Below are 14,620 nucleotides of genomic sequence, written 5' to 3' on the forward strand. Positions count from 1 at the left end.
CATTGGATGAAGTTTGGTAGAATTTTGCAATTTGCCTTCTGATTGGATCTCTTTTTGTCAGTGTGTAATTGTAAAGGGAAGCAATCGCTCTCAAAATCATATTTCTGAATGTGTTGTTGCTTCCCTTTCAATCGGGGTTGGCTCCTTACCGAATAGACTACAGGATCATAGAGTGTAATACAGCTGTGAAAAAATGTACGTTGAAAATAAAATGCTTTGCAATAATGCCCATCACGATCACGAAAACAAATGACGATCACGATCACGAGACTTGATTTTTTTGTCATCACGGATCACGGGCAAAGTCCCATCACGATCACAGAAATGGAAATTTCGGCAATCACGGTCACAGAAAGGTCAAAAAACGCCAATCACGATCACGGTTTTAAACCCTTTGGGGCCCTCTAAGTTGACCTGGGATATCGGAAAAATCTTCACCTTAATTACCCGTCAGGTGCGGCCGGGATTCGAACCCACGACCTTCCACTTTGGCAAACACTGTACAAAAGGAAGACGTGGAACTTGCGAAGAAAATGCGAAAAAGTGTTTGTGGGTTATCGTCCCTAGTCACATGCTGGCGGCGAAAACAAAATGGCGGATCGCGTAGGTACCGATCGCGTGCGTGGTGGTGGTAAATTGTGCTCGGCTTTTTGTTGCAAGAACGCCCGTTGCAAACAGAGCTGCTTCGGGAAAACTTTCCACAAGTTCCCTAAAGAAGAAAAAAGGTGGGTTGTGCAGTGATTATTTCATCAGGTTTACCTTCTTCGAAGAATGAATGCAATGGCTCGAGTCAACTCACTCAGTAGACTACAGCGTCAGCGAGTACTTACGACTGTGAGTGAGTCAGCAGTCAGTACAAAACAACAGTTTACACTTGATGACAAACTACCCGTGGGCATATTTGCCGAAACCTTTATCAAACCTTGCTTACGGGAAAACTACAGTACAAAGGTACATCACTCATCCGTTTTGCGTTCCGGCAGAGCGTTAGATTTAGACTGAAGATCTGATTTAGCTTTTTTTGTCTTTCCTTTTTGCTTAGTTTAACAATAACATTGTTGTTTTTATTGTCAAACTAGGTGCAGAATATGGATGCAATTCACAAGGCGAGAGGACTTTGAAAAGCTGCAGCCAGCTGATGTTCAAGGTCTCAAGCTTTGTACTGATCACTTTGAGGCCAACCAGTAAAACAATCCTGCAGAGAGGATCACTTGTGTGGAATGCTGTCCCGACATTGTTTGCAGTGCCCAATCCACCACCGAAGGTTATTTATTTATTGGTTTTAGGTTTTTGCAAATCAAAGAAGCACACTAATAAATGCAGGTTGAGTAATGACAAGTTTGAGGCTGATGTAAGAATTGAAAAAAACAGCATTGTTCCCATCAAATAATGCCTGTTTGCATTTAGCGCAAAATATTGATAAGGCCAACAAAAAAAAGTTACTTATTTTGGATTGACGTCTTGATTATGATGATATGATGAACTTATTTTGCCAAAAAACAGCCCCAAATGGCAACAAAAGTATAGGGTCGGCGTCAACAACAAAAAGTTGTATGTTTCTGGTCACCTGACCCTACCTATGTTTTCCCGATGACCCTAGACTTTTGTTTTTGCATTTTCAAAAATAAAAGGGGTATTCGAAAATCAATTGTTTTCCTGTTTTTCAACAAAATAAGTTAAAAAGATGGTTTAAAAAAAAAAGTTTAGAAAAAAAATCTCCACCTTTAGTCATGTTAGGCCACAAAAAAAGTCTGTTAAAGGTAACATAGGCCCCCCCAAAATAGCGTCGGTAGGTCGGCTTTTTATTTTTGTATTTTAGCCATCTGAATATTTTAATTTTATTTTTTAATGCCCCAAAAAAGTCTAGGGCCGGTGGGAAAAAAATAGGGTCGGTCCGGATATCGTAAACAGATTATTTTTTGTTTTGCCTTACCAGAAACATACACTTTTTTGTGTGGCCTAAGACCAATGCCATGAAATTGGGAGAATTGTTTCATTGGGACTGGGTGTTGGTTGTGAGTTTGTCAGTTAAAGAGCTGTGCATTTGCAGGTTGCTAGTGGGAGGAAGCCACCATCGCAAAGGGTAGCTACAAATGAAGCCAGCACCGACCTGTCGCCTGATGCACAAATTGTTCAACCAGGTAAGAGATTTTTAACCATGAAGAACACCCTGACATCAAAAAATGTTTAAACCCATCCATTACATAGTTGATAATTGCTGTATAGGGTGACGGGCGCTGTGGCGGGGTGGTAAGACGTCGGTCTATTAACTCGGAAGGTCGAGGGTTCGAATCCCGGTTGCAGCCGCCTGGTGGGTTAAGTGTGGAGATGTTTCCGATCTCCCAGGTCAACTTATGTGCAGACCTGCTAGTGACTTATCCCCCTTCATGTGTACACGCAAGCACAAGACCAAGTACGCACGAAAAAGATCCTGTAATCCATGTCAGAGTTCGGTGGGTTTTAGAAACACAAAAATACCCCGCATGCTTCCTCCGAAAGCGGCGTATGGCTGCCTAAATGGCGGGGTAAAAACGGTCATACACGTAAAATTCCACTTGTGCAAAAACATGAGTGCGTGTGAAAGTTTCAGCCCACGAACGCAGAAGAAGAAGAAGAAGAAGAAGAAGAAGCTGTATAGGGTGGATGCATGGATGGATGAAATTGTACCTGTAGTTCCCACACGTAAAGATGTTATTTTATGTGTTTTGTGTGTGTGTTTTCTTTTTTAGATGACATTCAGGCGATCCTGGAGGACATAGGATGTAAAGCATCAAAGTCGTCATCCTACCAATCCCCTCGTGAAGCGGAACTTCGGCAGAAAGTCAACAAACTGAGGAGCAAGGTTTTCCGATTAGAAAAGAAAACGATGGAACCCCGTGTAAAACGAGCGAGTAAATTAGCCAAGCCTCCCAAGAAAGACTTTGTAATAGAACAGTTGTCTCATATATTATCAGGCGAGGCGAGCTATTTTGCCATTTATGCCTGTTACATATTTACCGGTTATCTGCTGCTGTGTCCAATCCTGGCAGAGACGGGAACGCATGTTACCAAGGAGCCGAAGGAGAGTCAATGAGATGAGAGAATGTGATTAACAATTGCCAACTCTCTCCGTACAAAGAGGGTCCAAAGTTGTATCAAAATATAGATGGTCGGCAATTCAAAATAAAAAAAGACAATAGACAAAACATGTACTTCGGCTCATAGAGCCTTCTTTAATTTTTGACTCATTAAGTCCATGCTCCGAGAGTCCTTTTTTTAATTTTGAATTGCCTACCATCTATATTTTTATACATTTTCAAAAAGATTCAACAGTCACCTTCCGTTATTCTTGAACTTGGCTATCCCAGCCTTACCTCAACATTCGATATTCCTGTGATATTTTTGACGTAAAATCAATTTTTACTGTAAAACTCTTCGGCAAGAGGATTGGTCCAAGCAAACAAATAATAAACTTGTTAAGATTTTTCCTGATATTTCCGATCAATTGCCTATGGTTTTATTTAGCTAAAAGATTCAAACGTCACACCTATGACTCATGGCTATTTTTAAGGGGGGAGTAGCATCCCTGGTGTGTTGTTTGTGATGTACCTTTTAGTCTGTTTACAGTAACATAGGCACACAAAAAGAGGGTCGGTAGGTCGGCTTTTCTTATTTTTTTTTTTTATAACCATCTTTTTAAATTATTTTGCAAAAAAACAGGAACAAAATTGATTTTTTTTTTCTTTTTCTTTTTCTCCAAATGCCAAAAAAAAGTCTAGGGTCGGCGGGGGAAAAATAGGGTTGGTCGGGATACCGTAAACAGACTATTTTGCTTTGTTTTGCCTAAGCAATGACTAACAAACTTTCTTTAGGGTCTGACATTGTATATACTATACAATTTTTGGGGTATTAACTAAATACATGTATACAGTTTTTGATTCCTTTTATACTTTTTCACAAATTAGCTCCCCTCCCCCCCCTTTTCTTTTTGTAGTCTGCCCTGGGGGCGGGAGGTCTCCCAATTTCGGTTTCTAGGGTCACCTTATGCTTCCATATGAGCTGAGAACTTAATTTAAAATGGGCCTCGATTTTTTTTTATTTGTATTTTGTAATTGTGCCTTTGTCCAGTCACATGATTTCACTTTGTACTTAAAAACTTGGCACTGTCATCATTTATTGCTATTTATTGATCAGTTGTTCAGTATTTATTGCTATTGGGCATCAGTTGTTCAGTTGCCCTGTTTCGAATGAGCCATGCATGCATTATGGATGTGTTTAGCGAATTGGGATACCTAAAGCAATGTAAAAGAAACAATGTGAAGCAAACATATAGCACCAAATAAAATAACCGAATCAGAATGGAAACTTCTTCGGTGTGTGTGTGTGTGTGTGTGTGTGTGTGTGTGTGTGTGTGTGTGTGTGTTTGCTGTTTTAAATACCGAAAATGTGAAAATAAAGCAAGTCACAGCATGAGAAAGATCGACTGTACTAGTCATGACAAAGCAGGAGACAGCCTGGTCAGCATGTAGAAAAGGGCAATAACTCGTATTTAGCCATTCTCATTTCTAAGCATGCCCAATGAGGAAGTTATCCTTCTTCCCATTGTAGTTTCTTTGAATTTAGTAAGTCTTTTTTTTTTTTTTCAAAATGATATTTTTTGTTCATCAAAAAGAAGAAATCAATGCGCATCTTGTGTGCTAATTTCTACTTTTTAGAGTGCTTAGATAAGCAGATATGAACAAGTAAGTCCACAACCAAAAACAACTTTTTAAGTGTGCATGAATGTTTTGACAAAACCAAGTAAGTCCAAGGGGTTCCCAATTTTCCTATAATGATAGTTTTAAAATTCTTGTCAGACGACCCATACAGAAAATACGTCATTTTAAGTTTAGAACTCACAAATGACGTCATTTAAAGTTTAGAACACACAAATGACCTCTTTCGATAAGGCGAGACATAATGACGTCACCTTATGACGTTTTATTTTAAACATTTTTCTTCTCTATCTATATATATAATTCACCTGACGATCCTTGTCTCTCTCTCTCTCTCCCTCCCTCTATCCCTCCCTATCTCTCTCTTTTCCTCCCTCCATCTCTCTTTCTATCCCTCCCTACCTCTCTCGCTATCTCTCTCCCTCTTACTCTCTTCCTCCCTCCCTAATTCCTCTTTCCCTTTATTTCTCTCTCTCCCTCCATCCCCCCCCCCCCCCCCCCCCCCCCCCCCCCGTCGACCCTGATTTCTGGCCCTCTCTCACTCTCTCCCTGTTTAGTCTCTCTCTCTCGTTCTCTCTCTCTCTCTCTCTCTCTCTCTCTCTCTCTCTCTCTCTCTCTCTCTTTCTCTCTCTCTTCTCTCTCTCTCTCCATCTTGTGCAAATTCGTAATGTTAACGTTATTTTCACTGTTTTGTCATTTATCTTGACAACACTTCTTCTTTAGCAGCCATGCTTGCACCAAAACTAGCACCCCTACCAACAAGTAAAATGCCGCAAGAATATTCGGATTGACTTTGACGTCATACTGGCAAAAACATTGCATTCTGATTGGTTATAGCGTCATATAGGTTCTTGTGATTGGTGGATGGACTTACTTGGTTTTACCAGCAAATTGACATGTAATTTTTTTGAGAAATGTTTGAAGTTGTGGACTTACTTTTCTATATCTCCTTATCTATTTATTTTACAAAGTCAAAATTTACACACAGGCTGCTTCTTGATTTGTTTTGTTTTGATGAACAAAAAGATATCATTTTTGGGAAAAAATGGACTTACTCGGTTTTGTCAGCACATGGCAGATGTACTTTAAACAGTTTTTAAGGTGTGGACTTACTTTTTTATATCTCCTTATCTATTTATTTCACAAAGTCACAATTTACACATAAGGTGCGCCTTAATTTCTAAGCTTTGATGAACAAAAAATATCATTTTTGAAAAAAATGGACTTACTCGGTTTTGTCAGCACACGGCAGAAGTGGCGATACTGTGACGACGAGCAAGCGGGCACGGAGCTCTCAGCTGCCGTCTGTGGACAAAGCGCTGCTGGACTGGACTGAAGAGCCATAATAGCCCAGGAAGGCATTTTTTTTTTACAATAAGAACCCGAGGCATTGGTCGTGGGTGTGACTCAGTTTTTTGTTATGTTGTTGTTGTTTTAATCCATTAAACTGGTTTTAAGTTTAACTCACTTTTTTGTATTCAGTGCGCGCGCGCGTGTGTGTGTGTGTGTGTGTGTGTGTGTGTGTGTTATAAATGTGTGCGTTTTGGAGAGAGAGAGAGAGAGAAAGAGAGTGAGAGAGAGAGAGAGAGGGAGAGAGAGAACTCAGAAAATGTTATTTGCTACGCCAACGGTCATTACAAAGCTTCCACGACCAAAAACATTGTCAAATGCGCAAAAGGGTTGTGGAGGGAACACACACAATACAGTTGAGCCACACACAAACACACACACACACACACACACACGTGCGCGCGAGCGCACGCACGTACGCGCACACACACACACACACACAGAGGGACAGGGGGGGGGGGGAGGGCGGAGAGTGCACGGCCTTATGCAAAGCAGAACAGTTCCTTACACAAACAGTTGCTCTTTCTATCGGTTGTCCTGACTGTGTCAGTGTATGTAAGTACATGTACTTTTCCACTTGTTATTCACAAACCTTTTCTTCTAACAAGGATATGTATCAAAACATTTAAACATAAAAAAACAAATAAATACAAAAATGATATGAAAAAAACCCTACTTTTATCAAGTAACAGACGCGTGGCCGGATGTATGAAAGTCAATCCACAATATTTTCATACATCCGGTTAACCGGATTTAGTAAAGACCGGATGTATGAGAGATAAAAAGTGGGTCCCGACGACTTTCTTACATCCGGTCTCGACTGTACTGAGTAAAGGGAAGCAACTCTTTTTGGTGCTGTCAGTAGCAGACTACACCTATGTGCTTTTGGCAACATGGCAAACAAACGACATGTACCTGCCATCAATCAAGAAGATCTAAAAACCCTATACGCATCAAAATTCATGTCTCCCAACCCCCACTGGCCTTTTGAACAAGGTTCAGTTTGATGTCCGGTTTTATTTTTTTAGACGGGGCCTGGAAAACTTTGAAAAAATGACGAAAGACACCTTCGAAGTGAAGATGGATCAAACAACAGGGAAACAATACGTAATCAAACGGTTTGATGAACTTACCAAGAATCACAGAGCTGGAGACGAAGAACTTGTGACTGGAGTCATGCCAGAGACTGGGGACAGCAGCTGTCCAGTGTACAGCTACAATTAAGTACCTGTCTCTGCTAAATCCAAAGTGTGAGCGTCTTTGGCAATTCCCTGTCAACACGTTCCATGGAGATGACGAAACATGGTATGAAAACAGACCCATGGGCGTCCATACTATGAAGAAGTTCATGGCAAAGCTGAGTGAGCTGTGTCAATTGTCGCAGATATATATATATATATGTTATAGCCCAAGTGGGAAATTCTTTGTTCTATGGTCCTCTTATATTTTCACTATCCCCACACTGCCTGAGATCAAATTTGGCCATGTTGAAAACCCCAGAAGAACCCTCGCTATAGATTACAATTTTTCTTTTCTTTATTTGGTGTTTAACGTCGTTTTCAACCACGAAGGTTATATCGCGACGGGGAAAGGGGGGAGATGGGATAGAGCCACTTGTTAATTGTTTCTTGTTCACAAAAGCACTAATCAAAAACTTGCTCCAGGGGCTTGCAACGTAGTACAATATATGACCTTACTGGGAGAATGCAAGTTTCCAGTACAAAGGACTTAACATTTCTTACATACTGCTTGACTAAAATCTTTACAAACATTGACTATATTCTATACAAGAAACACTTAACAAGGGTAAAAGGAGAAACAGAATCCGTTAGTCGCCTCTTACGACATGCTGGGGAGCATCGGGTAAATTCTTCCCCCTAACCCGCGGGGGGTTAGATTACAATGAAATTTTGAGCCGATGAAGACCCGCCATGTTGAAAAGCCCAGAAGAACCCTCGCTATAGATTACAATGACATTTTGAGCCGATGAAGACACATTTTCTAACTAAGACATTACGGGGTTTCAGCGTGACTTTTTATGTCGAGAAGAAAATCTTGTATCAAAACAAAGTTTTTCAAAATTTGGGTCCGAATCGGAGTGGGGGTTATTTTTTTAAGTGTACATGTATTTATAACAGCAAACAATAACACACACACACAATAACACACACACACACACACAATAACACACACACACACGAACACACACACACACACACGAACACACACGAACACACACGAACACACACACACACACGAACACACACGAACACACACGAACACACACACACACACGAACACACACCTTTTAACTCATAAATAGAATGAGACGAGTCCTCTCAGTCACAGAACGCAGGGGAGTAAGGGAGGTAAGCCAGGCAGTACTGACAATCGCGGCGTATTCTGGAGCGTGACACAACACTGCCGAGCGGCCGCGGTGTTGTCAAAGTTTAAAAGTTCAAAGTTCCCTCTCTGTCTGTCTGTCTGCCTGTTCTGTTCTGTCCTGTTCTGTTCTGTCCTGTTCTGTCTTGTTCTGTTCTGTCCTGTTCTGTCTTGTTCTGTTCTGTCCTGTTCTGTCTTGTTCTGTCTGTCTTGTTCTGTCTGTCTTGTTCTGTCTGTCTTGTTCTGTTCTGTTCTGTCTTTCTCTCTCTGTCTTTCTGCAGTTCACCACTTTTTGACTCGGAATTGTTTACCATTCACTGTGCGATTTATAGTGCACTAACATTACTCCTCAGAGAATGAGAGATTGCCCGTTCTTCTTTTTAGCCATGTTAAACACTTTTAAAAGGTATCAACACTACTACGGCTTGCTTGCGGTCCCACAAGAGGAAAAGAATAATAATATTCTCAATTCCTTTTCCACACCAACAGAAACGTTACTTTCTCACTGGCACCTCGGAAGTATATTGGCAAGCAAGGCAAACAACAGGCTAACTAATATACAGCTTACACCAAACCAGCACAATTTCGTTGTGGTTTTGAGTAAGAGGTTAACACTGAGACGGTAACAAAATGAAACGAGACAAACAAACAGAACTAGACACAGATATATAGATTGAAAGAGAGAGAGAGAGAGAGAGAGAGAGAGAGAGAGAGAGAGAGAGAGAGAGAGAGAGAGAGAGAGAGAGAGAGAGAGAGAGAGAGAGAGAGAGAGAGAAAATCGACGCGTATATTTAGCTGCCGCAGTCTGCTTGGTGGGGTGGTGGATGGGGGGGGAAACCATTCGCATCGCCACGGTTCACATACCCCCTCCCCCTTCTCCCCCCCAGTTCATTCCGTTCTGCGGCTGAAGTCTGGGAGTGTTTGGTGTCTATGTAAACTGTGTTTACTGGATTATGTGATGCGATCAAAAGTGTTGCATCAACGGGAAGATTATTTTATCTATAAAAACAAAACAAAAAAACAAAGGCAGTGTGTTTTCTCGCCCCGCAGATTGAAAAAGAGCAAAGTATAGTCAGTCGTCAGTCAACCGCTGACATATAGTAAAGGTATCGCGGCCTAATAACAGCGTGTGCTTATCACCGCTCCCAGGCCGTTCAGAAGATTAGATCCAGGGTACCACAGCTGGTGTTTGTAAAAATAAAAGAGACAAGCTACGGCCGTGTGGACAAAAATAACGAACTGAGAAACACTTTCTGTTTATGTGTGTGTGTGTGTGTGTGTGTGTGTCAACACTGCTGCTTGCGTTATCACAGAGGAAAAGAATCATCTTTAAAAAAAAGAATATTTTTTCCCTCGTTCTTTATTTCACCCGAACAGAAACTGTATAGTGTTTTGGAAAGATTGAGAGAGAGAGAAAAAGAGAGGGAGAGAAAGAGAATGAAAGAAAGAAAAAGAGAATGTAGAATCTGCTGCTTGTCTCTTTTTTTGTGCATCACGATTTGTGTGCCGCTATTATTTATGATTTTAGTTGCTTGATGTGTGTGCCTCTTTTAGTATCCCTAACCTCCACAGCGCTCATCAGGCGTGTTCTCCACAATTCAGTGAGCGATTCATTGACAGGTGTAGTTCCCTGCTTTGTACCTAACAATAATTTCTTCTATCAAAAATCGTACATGCACCACACAGCATGGTGGGTGGAAGTTAGTACATGTTCGACGGTGTGCATGAGGCTGTGCTTTAAGACATTATATGCATGCATTATAACAGGGGCTTAGTACCAAAATCACGTTCACATTTCTCGAGGAGTGTTTGGTGTCTATGTCACTTGCGTTCACTGGACTATATGTGATGAGATCAAAAGCGTTACAACTGGGAAGATTATTTTATCTATGAAAACAAAGGCAGTGTGTTTCCTCCGCCCTGAAAGAGCAAAAATAGTATCAGTCCGCTTGTTGAGAGAGAGAGAGAGAGAGAGAGAGAGAGAGAGAGAGAGAGAGAGAGAGAGAGAGAGAGAGAGAGAGAGAGAGAGAGAGAATGACTGAGAATGAGAGAGAATGAAAGAATGAAAGAGAGAGAATGAGAGAGAGAGAGAGAGAGCTCCTACGACTAAACTTTAGTTGTTTAGTTGTGTACATCACATCTTTCAACTTTTCGCTCGGAATTGTTACCACCATTCATTGTGCAATTTTAGTGGCAATGCATTCATCAGAGAATGAGAGATTGCCCGTTCTTCATTATATTTAGTCAAGTTTTGACTAAATATTTTAACATCGAGGGGGAATCGAAACGAGGGTCGTGGTGTATGTGCGTGTGTCTGTCTGTCTGTGTGTGTGTGTGTGTGTAGAGCGATTCAGACTAAACTACTGGACCGATCTTTATGAAATTTGACATGAGAGTTCCTGGGTATGAAATCCCCGAACGTTTTTTTCATTTTTTTGATAAATGTCTTTGATGACGTCATATCCGGCTTTTCGTGAAAGTTGAGGCGGCACTGTCACGCCCTCATTTTTCAACCAAATTGGTTGACATTTTGGTCAAGTACTCTTCGACGAAGCCCGGGGTTCGGTATTGCATTTCAGCTTGGTGGCTTAAAAATTAATTAATGACTTTGGTCATTAAAAATCTGAAAATTGTAAAGAAAAATAAAAATTTATAAAACGATCCAAATTTACGTTTATCTTATTCTCCATCATTTGCTGATTCCAAAAACATATAAATATGTTATATTCGGATTAAAAACAAGCTCTGAAAATTAAATATATAAAAATTATTATCAAAATGTTTGTTTCCAAATCAATTTAAAAACACTTTCATCTTATTCCTTGTCGGTTCCTGATTCCAAAAATATATAGATATGATATGTTTGGATTAAAAACACGCTCAGAAAGTTAAAACGAAGAGAGGTACAGAAAAGCGTGCTATGCAGCATAGCGTAACCACTACCCCGCTCTTCTTGTCAATTTCACTGCCTATGCCGTGAGCGGTGGACCACGAGTATACGGTCTTGCTGCGTTGCATTGCGTTCAGTTTCATTCTGTGAGTTCGACAGCTACTTGACTAAATATTGTATTTTCGCCTTACGCGACTTGTTTCTTCTTGTGAGATTATGGATTTCTGTACGAGGAGGATATCGAACACTACTGTCCAACAACTTGAAGAAGAAAACAATAAAAAGGTCGACAGCGTAGCAATGATATCAGCAAAGACAGAAGCAGTCTGTGAAATGGGAATTCCAGAACATATAGTCATGCAAGTTATTGAAAATCGCCGCCTGGATTTTGCTGATGGAGAAAAAGAATTCGACAGCGTAGAGACACTTTATCTCGCAGCTTATGAGATCGCGCAAAGTCCAAAAAAGCAGGCTCAATTAGCAAGAAAACTGTACTTAGCCGAAGAAAAAGAAGAAGAAGAAGAACGTCGTCGTCGCGAACAACTAGTTCCTCGAGTTATGGCGCCGCCGTCGTCGTCGTCTGCACTAATAAAGGAGCGCGTACGATTCTTAGCCAAAGAAAACCAGAACTTGAGAAACCGTAAATTCTGCCGAGCTTGTTTAAAAGTGGAGCTAGCTAACAGTGGTATTACTTTCTTACCCTGCGGACATTTTCTCACCTGTGAGAAATGCTCGGACATGTTTGACGATTGTTTGGCTTGCGGCAAGAAAATCATGGGGACCGTCCGCACATTTCTGTCGTAAAAGTGAGTAATAATTATTTTGTCAACACACACAGCCACCATTTTTTCCACTCCCCTGTCCAGGCAGAATATTGAAATGAAATTGGAAGGAGAGAGAGAGAGAGCCGGCCGGGAGTCAAAGACTATACACACAAGAAAAATAAAAATAAAAATAAAACAAGTCGCGTAAGGCGAAAATACAATATTTAGTCAAGTAGCTGTCGAACTCACAGAATGAAACTGAACGCAACGCAACGCAGCAAGACCGTATACTCGTAGCATCGTCACTCCACCGCCCGTGGCAAAGGCAGTGCACGTGGAATTGACAAGAAGAGCGGGGTATTCGTTGCGCTGAGAAGGATAGCACGCTTTTCTGTACCTCTCTTCGTTTTAACTTTCTGAGCGTGTTTTTAATCCAAACATATCATATCTATATATTTTTGGAATCAGGAACCGACAAGGAATAAGATGAAAGTGTTTTTAAATTGATTTCGAAAAAATAAATTTTATAATAATTTTTATATATTTAATTTTTAGAGCTTGTTTTTAATCCGAATATAACATATTGATATGTTTTTGGAATCAGCAAATGATGGCGAATAAGATAAACGTAAATTTGGATCGTTTTATAAATTTTTATTTTTTTTTACAATTTTCAGATTTTTAATGACCAAAGTCATAAATTAATTTTTAAGCCACCAAGCTGAAATGCAATACCGAACCCCGGGCTTCGTCGAAGAGTACTTGACCAAAATGTCAACCAATTTGGTTGAAAAATGAGGGCGTGACAGTGCCGCCTCAACTTTCACGAAAAGCCGGATATGACGTCATCAAAGACATTTATCAAAAAAATGAAAAAAACGTTCGGGGATTTCATACCCAGGAACTCTCATGTCAAATTTCATAAAGATCGGTCCAGTAGTTTAGTCTGAATCGCTCTACACACACACACACACGCACACACGCACACACACACACACATACACCACGACCCTCGTTTCGATTCCCCCTCGATGTTAAAATATTTAGTCAAAACTTGACTAAATATAACAAGTCGCGTAAGGCGAAAATACAATATTTAGTCAAGTAGCTGTCGAACTCACAGAATGAAACGCAATGCCATTTTACTCGTAGCATCGTCAGGCCACCGCTCATGGCAAAGGCAGTGCAGTGAAATTGACAAGAAGAGCGGGGTAGTAGTTGCGCTAAGAAGGATAGCACGCTTTTCTGTACCTCTCTTTGTTTTAACTTTCTGAGCGTGTTTTTAATCCAAACATATCATATCTATATATTTTTGGAATCAGGAACCGACAAGGAATAAGATGAAAGTGTTTTTAAATTGATTTGGACAATTTAATTTTGATAATAATTTGTATATATTTAATTTTCAGAGCTTGTTTTTAATCCGAATATAACATATTTATATGTTTTTGGAATCAGCAAATGATGCAGAATAAGATAAACGTAAATTTGGATCGTTTTATAAATTTTTATTTTTTTTTACAATTTTCAGATTTTTAATGACCAAAGTCATTAATTAATTTTTAAGCCACCAAGCTGAAATGCAATACCGAACCCCGGGCTTCGTCGAAGATTACTTGACCAAAATTTGAACCAATTTGGTTGAAAAATGAGGGCGTGACAGTGCCGCCTCAACTTTCACGAAAAGCCGGATATGACGTCATCAAAGACATTTATCAAAAAAATGAAAAAAACGTTCGGGGATTTCATACCCAGGAACTCTCATGTCAAATTTCATAAAGATCGGTCCAGTAGTTGAGTCTGAATCGCTCTACACACACACACACACGCACACACGCACACACACACACACATACACCACGACCCTCGTTTCGATTCCCCCTCGATGTTAAAATATTTAGTCAAAACTTGACTAAATATAACAAGTCGCGTAAGGCGAAAATACAATATTTAGTCAAGTAGCTGTCGAACTCACAGAATGAAACTGAACGCAATGCAACGCAGCAAGACCGTATACTCGTGGTCCATCGCTCACGGCATGGGCAGTGAAATTGACAAGAAGAGCGGGGTAGTGGTTACGCTATGCTGCATAGCACGCTTTTCTGTACCTCTCTTCGTTTTAACTTTCTGAGCGTGTTTTTAATCCAAACATATCATATCTATATGTTTTTGGAATCAGGAACCGACAAGGAATAAGATGAAAGTGTTTTTAAAACGATTTCGAAAAAAAAAATTTGATAATAATTTTTATATATTTAATTTTCAGAGCTTGTTTTTAATCCGAATATAACATATTTATATGTTTTTTGAATCAGCAAATGATGGAAAATAAGATAAACGTAAATTTGGATCGTTTTATAAATTTTTATTTTTTTTTACAATTTTCAGATTTTTAATGACCAAAGTCATTAATTAATTTTTAAGCCACCAAGCTGAAATGCAATACCGAACCCCGGGCTTCGTCGAAGATTACTTGACCAAAATTTCAACCAATTTGGTTGAAAAATGAGGGCGTGACAGTGCCGCCTCAACTTTCACGA

General features: G+C 40.1%; 1 long non-coding RNA gene across 1 annotated transcript; it reads left to right on the top strand.

Moving 5' to 3' along the window:
- Nucleotides 1-806: 806 nt before the first annotated feature.
- Nucleotides 807-3,775, top strand: LOC138975059 (uncharacterized). Its single transcript, XR_011458483.1, has 2 exons — nucleotides 807-2,141; nucleotides 2,730-3,775. It is a non-coding gene; the product is annotated as an uncharacterized lncRNA (long non-coding RNA).
- The last annotated feature ends 10,845 nt before the right edge of the window (nucleotides 3,776-14,620 follow it).

This window comes from Littorina saxatilis, linkage group LG9 (genome assembly GCF_037325665.1).
Source record: "Littorina saxatilis isolate snail1 linkage group LG9, US_GU_Lsax_2.0, whole genome shotgun sequence".
Taxonomy (NCBI): domain Eukaryota; kingdom Metazoa; phylum Mollusca; class Gastropoda; order Littorinimorpha; family Littorinidae; genus Littorina; species Littorina saxatilis.